The sequence below is a fragment of the Mus caroli genome, unplaced genomic scaffold (genome assembly GCF_978045245.1).
Source record: "Mus caroli unplaced genomic scaffold, Mus_caroli_1 scaffold_2, whole genome shotgun sequence".
Classification (NCBI taxonomy): Eukaryota; Metazoa; Chordata; class Mammalia; order Rodentia; family Muridae; genus Mus; species Mus caroli.
Genome location: NW_028227257.1, coordinates 167,998,647 through 168,004,646, shown reverse-complemented (window position 1 = coordinate 168,004,646; position 6,000 = coordinate 167,998,647). Strand labels below are relative to the sequence as shown.

At 42.5% G+C, this 6,000-nt stretch overlaps 1 protein-coding gene across 2 annotated transcripts in view; it reads left to right on the top strand.

Moving 5' to 3' along the window:
- Nucleotides 1–4,993: 4,993 nt before the first annotated feature.
- Nucleotides 4,994–6,000, top strand: part of Pter (phosphotriesterase related) — a 60,661-nt gene continuing 59,654 nt past the window's right edge. For both annotated transcript variants that reach the window (XM_021156499.2, XM_029470377.2), the window contains exon 1: nt 4,994–5,114. The gene's annotated coding sequence lies outside the window, so the exon portion shown is untranslated. The remainder of the gene's footprint in view (nt 5,115–6,000) is intronic.

Sequence of the window (6,000 nt, the reverse complement as noted above, 5' to 3'; positions counted from 1 at the left end):
CAAAAGAAAGTTCTAAGACAATTTTATTAGAGTTTAAAAGGAAAACCCCATTGGCAGACAGTGATAAATCTCTGCAGCTGCCTAGAGAAGAAAGATGGAAAAGAGAAAGAAAAAAAGGTCCAGCTATTTGAGTTAAGCCAACATGGAGTTTGGCCACATGGCAGACAAATAGCTGAATGATGGGAGGAAAGCATTAGCAAAAGGATGGAAAAGTCCAAACGTGGAGGCTCTGGCCAGCACATAAGACAAAAAGACAGAAGAGAAGAAGGTAAATTTACACCTTTCAGTGTCAGGATTCAGGAAGGAAGCAACTTCACTGAAGGTGCAGATTTCCTGATACAAACATTAAGGTATAATTATTCATCCCAGGTGGACCTGCTTTCCTGAGGAGTGGCCCCTTTGCCATGTGACTGACTGGTTCAGATCCAACTCCATTAACTTTATGGAGGAAAACAGTAACATGTCTTCTTCCAGAGGTGGATTCCATTCTTAACTGTAACATTATAAGGGTAGTACAGTAAGAAAAAGTAAAGTCCTACAGCAAGCAAATAGAGGAGCTAGGCATTGAAGCCAAGTTCAGCCAGAGGTGGCACCATCTGTAAGTGTTCCACATACACTTCCACATTGCTGTTCATCACTGAAGGAAGTCAGGATAGGAACTCAAACAGAATAGGATTTTGGAGGCAGCAGCTGATGCAAAGGCCACAGAGGGGTGCTGCTTACTGGATTGCTCCCGATGTCTTGCTCAGCCTGCTTTCTTAGAGAACTCAAGATCATCAGCCCTGAGACAGAACCACCCAACATGAGATGGGTCCTCTCCTACTGATCACCAATGGAGAAAATGTCTTATATCTGGACTTCATGGAGGCATTTCTTCAACTGAGACCTGTTCCTCTCTGATGACTCTAGCTTGTGCCAACTTGACACACAAAACTAGCCAGTACAGCTATTTACCAAGAAGAGAACTTGCTGCACTATGTGGTAATGTTGCTTCCTTTCTTTCTTTTCTTAAGGAACTTTTTCACAGTAGGGTGTGGTTCGGTTTTCCAAGGCAGCCCTGGCTTACCTCAAAATCACTTGTGATTCTCTCTGCCTTGGCCTTTTGAGTGCTGGGATTAGAGGCATGATTGACGTGCCTGGCTGTGTCAAAATATCTTTTAATACAAACTGGCCACTGATCCCTAAGAAAGATTGTCTAATTACCTATAGACATTCTACTCAGTAAAAGTTTCACTCAACTGGAAGATTATATGTTTTCAACTTAATTTTAATACCCAAAATGATTTTTAATTTATTTTTCCATTATTTCATTGTTATGATGATTATTATTTGAAGTACTGGTGATTGAATTTAGGATCCTGAACACACAAGCCTTACTTCATTATTAAATAGGAAGATAAAAATACATTAAGTACTTACTTTGGGGAAGATTATGTGATGAATAGAAATTGAACATAAAAATTACATGCTGAGAGTTCGGTTCTGCTCCTTTTATGCATTGGTCACCACTACGTTTCCTAGAAATGATAGGACTGGTTCATGAGGTTCACACGCTATGATCAAAATTGAAACTAAGAACATCTCAAGCTGCCGTAGACGATAATGCCTAATTAACAATGACGCTCTACAGCGGCAGCATTGACAGCAGATGCGCTTTACCCTGTCTGTGCTCGCCATCTCATCTCCTGATACTTTTCTGGATTACTCTAGGTTTTGTCTTTCTGTGTGTTTCTAGAAACTGTATACATAATTAAAACAATTCACCAGGATTATGAAAAACCTGAGTATTTCTTGCATGTTAACCCAGACAGCAAGGGGCTATGAAGGTCTGGGTTTGATCTCATCCTCTCTCTGCCAATTTAGCATGGCTGAGTACAGGCACGGTTGAAATTCAAAGACCCGGTAAAAGTGGAAAGCAAACACTGTAGAAATGAGAATGTGTTTGAACTAAATCCTTAACTGGGAGGGTGATTTTAAAACCTTTGGTTCCTTAATGATGTGAGTTTTTAAACTTCAGTATTTCATCATGGGCATTGTTACCCCAGGATTCAAACATATCTCCAAGGGAAGTTTCCCCAGAAAGAAAGACTAAACACTGAAGAGGAGCCCAAGCTGATGTTAGGTTACCATTGAGTGTTAAACAGCACAGCATTTCCAGGCTATTATTCTTGTTTCATTATATACAAAGCTAATAGATTCTGAGGTCAGCAAAAGGGAGTTTTTTTTTTTTTTAATTTTACATTTTTAAACAGATTCAGGATATCTGCTGGGACATAGCATATTCTACATGTGACAGGGAAGTTGCTCCCACCCATAAAATGTCAACAGCGTGGCTGCCTAAACAAAGCCCAATAATGACAATACCAAGTGACATGCCCACATGAGTGTGAGAAATCTCACATGGTCCTACTCATAGATGAAGTGTGAAAATGAATGACTGCTGAGAGAGGAAGAACCAGTCTTTTCCAGGAAAGAGCTCCCCAAAAACTGATGCAACCCAAGTGGTCACCCCTACACACATATGAGTGAAACTAAGCAGATTGTACTTACAATGTATGTGGAGGTATGAAAATAATCATTAAAAATTCAGAAGCCATGTATTTGAGAAGGAAATGAGAGTATATGGGAGAAGTTGTAGGGAGAACAAGACAGGGGAAATAATGTAAATACTTCTATATGTAATCACAGTAAATAAATATCTTATTACTTACACATATGTGTCTGTGTATGGGTCTGTACGTGTCAGTAAAGGTGCCTAAGGAAGTCAGAGAATGATGTTGGAGCCTCTGGAACTGGAGTTGCATGAAGCTATGAGCTGCCCAGCCTGGGTTCTGGAAACTGAACTGGGCTCCTCTATAAGAGTAATAGATGAGCATCTCTCCAGCCACTATTTAATTTATTTTTAAACTTCGACATCATTCGTTATTCAACTTGCAGCAGCATACAAATAACATACAATATACATCCAGACAACACTATACAGTTAGACCCAACATGCTAGAGTGTTTCACAGTTGTCTATGGTCTCACTTTACTGAGGGGAGGAGTGTTTAAATATAAGTAAATGGTTTACATATTAATTTCATGTTTCCCTTACTGATAATGAGAGCCTATGGTCATGCTCCTTTAATGCGATCTTTTTAAGGTGTAAAATGCCACAGAAGAAGGAGTCCGCATGTGAAATCTGAATGCTGCTCGATGGGTTTAATGTGGGCGGTAGAGAACTTTATCATTTCCGTAAAGGAAAAAAAACTGAAGTCAGTTTTTAACATGAACCTTGTGCATAATTTCATCCCTGGCAGCGTGGACTGCTAAAATACAGAACATTATAAGTAATGGACTCTTAGGCCTCTGTAACAACCATTGCCAGGCACACTTTTATATGGCTTCATGGTTACCGTGTGATCAATGAACAGTGGTAGCCAGCACTGAAATCACTCCAGAAGCCTCCCTCGACCCATCTATTCATTATATAATCCCAGTGTGAGCCCCACTCATGGGAACAATAGTCAAGTCTCCCAGTACGCATAAGTAAGACTTACTCATGGGAGGGCATTCTGCTCTTCCTAACTTCTACATTTACTCTCCCCTCTCTTAGTTTGAGACCCTATGTTTATTCTAGGATTTACCTAGTTAAATTTTTCTCAATATCTGCCCCTTACTAACCCCCTTATCAAGGGCTTCTCCTACTGTAGCATTGCTTAAAAAGAGAAGTAATCGAGGAAAGAAGTAGAAGGGAACTGTGTAACTGTTCTTCTTTCTTTCCTTCTGACTTAAATAAAAGTATTTTCTGCCTTCCGATCAAAGCTTCCTAAGAAGATATGGTACCATGGTTGATATAAACCAAACTGGAGTTTAGTCCTGGCCTCGAACTTGAAGAGCATTCTCTAAGTCTGTTTCCTTGTCTGTAATCAGAGAAAAATTGCCTGCAGACTGGCTTCACAGATAAGGGGGATTTGCCCATCTGAATTCCATCCCAGAACCCATATAGTGAAAGAAATTGCGAGGAAAACCATTTTCACCTACACACAATACAATGTAACAACCTTTAAATAAATAAAACTCTATTTTTAAACATTAAGCAGAAATAGGTTGGTTTCCAAGTGTAACAGAACTGCCTTCATCAGCCATTGATTCTTAGCTCTAAACCTGTCTTCCTTAGAAATGACTGCTCTAAGTTCTTCCTCTTCCTCGGATTTCAGATTAAAATGAAATGGGAGTTCAATGCAGACAGGTAAGACTTTGTATCGTGAGAGCAGCTCCTAAGACCATGATTTGCATGCAGACTTAGTGCATATTGACTGAGCCTGGTTCAGTGATGCCAAGTACTAGGGCTGCTTCAGGTGCTCTAGAACAGCACTCTAGTTTTAAATGAAGCAAGCAGGTTCAGGAAAACGGAAAAAACAAAACAAAACAAAACAAAAACAAAACAAAACAATCAACAAAAGAGAAAACCAGAATTCCCTGTGTTAATCATAGGGATACAAAACGCAGCATGACATCAAATTGGCAGTGCTTGACTTGGAAGACACAGAAAAAAAAAAAAAAAATTACTCAAGGAGTCTGTATTTCCAGGCTGGTTTACAGAAAATTGAGACCTGGGAAAAATCCAGTAGCTTACTTTCTCCTTGGGGATTTCACATCAGCTGAGCCAAAGAGAAATGGGGTAATTAGGATGTAGACTGGGTGGGCTCTTAACTCAGCCTCTGAGAGCAGTTTAGCTGCAAACTTAAGGCTTGCTCCTGAATAGGGCCGCCAGCTGGTGGGAGCTCAGCCTGGACCTAAAAAACCTCCTTGTAGGAGCAGAAACCTAATGGGCGGGGTCTCAGAGCTGGCGTGGGCTCGCAGGGAGTGGTTTTAAATCTGAGTGGGAGTGACTTAGGGTCAGTGGGCGGGGAAAAAGCTAATGGACAGGCAAAGTGGGAGGATCGGAGGGAGGGGACGGCGGCAGGGTGAGGCGGTGGTGGGGTGGGGGTGGGGGTGGGGGTGGAAGAGAGACAACCGAAAGGGAGGGGAAGCGGACCTAGCTCAAGTTCCCAGGGGAGAAGGCGGCGCACAGCGCGGGAGGAAGGAAGCCCCGGAGCTGGTTAAGTAGCTGTGGACCTGGTAGGAAAGGTGAGGATTTAGGCCTGGAACTCAGGGCTTGTCCTGCAAGCAGCCACGTGGAGCGGCACCCTGGGAAAGGCCCCAGACCTTTCTCTGGGGGTCCCGGAGTTGCAAAGACCATAGGGCCTGGCTTCAGGAGCTCGGGCCTTGGAGAACTGACTTGGGCTCAAAGGGCGCTGATCTTCCCCAACCTCAGGTCTCCCAAAGTCTGATTTGAAAGCTCGAGGCCCTGAGCAGGTCCCCGTGGTTTACTTGCTCGGTTCTGTCTGACTGCTGAACTCTAGGGACCTGTTGCAGCAGCCGAGCTCTCCCTTCATGGGCTGAAATGGAAGGTGGAGGCGTCTGTTCCCTGCTCCGGTTTCTTTAACAAACCTTAACAGCAGAATCCACTTTCTCCTGGATTGTTTACCTTCTTGTAGCTGTATTGCAACACTTAAATGTGACTCCTTCGATATCTGAGCAAAGTTTATACGCCCTGAATCTGAGTGGTGGCTGTAAAGATGCCTTAGATATAGTGATACCTGCCAGAGCAGACATCAAATCTCCTCCTCCGACATGGAGTGACTAACAAGCGTTTACTTTTTGTACTCAAGGATACTGCTTTCGTTGCGACGAAGAAAGAATAAGAGTGGTCCCGGGGACTAGACAACCACTTGGACCATTCCATTTTAGTTTACATAGACAGAAGGGATGGATGGATGTCCAACAGTATCCTTGAGGCCTGGTGCCATTCTATAAATAATCAAGTCCCTCCAAAAAAAGAAAAAGGAAAGGGAAGAAGAGAGGAGACAAGGAGAGAGGGAGAGAGGAAGAGAGAAAGAATCGTAGTGCGTACGGAAAAGAAAAAGATCAGATTATTTCTGACTGTCAATCAGTCAGATGACAATTTTCAAAA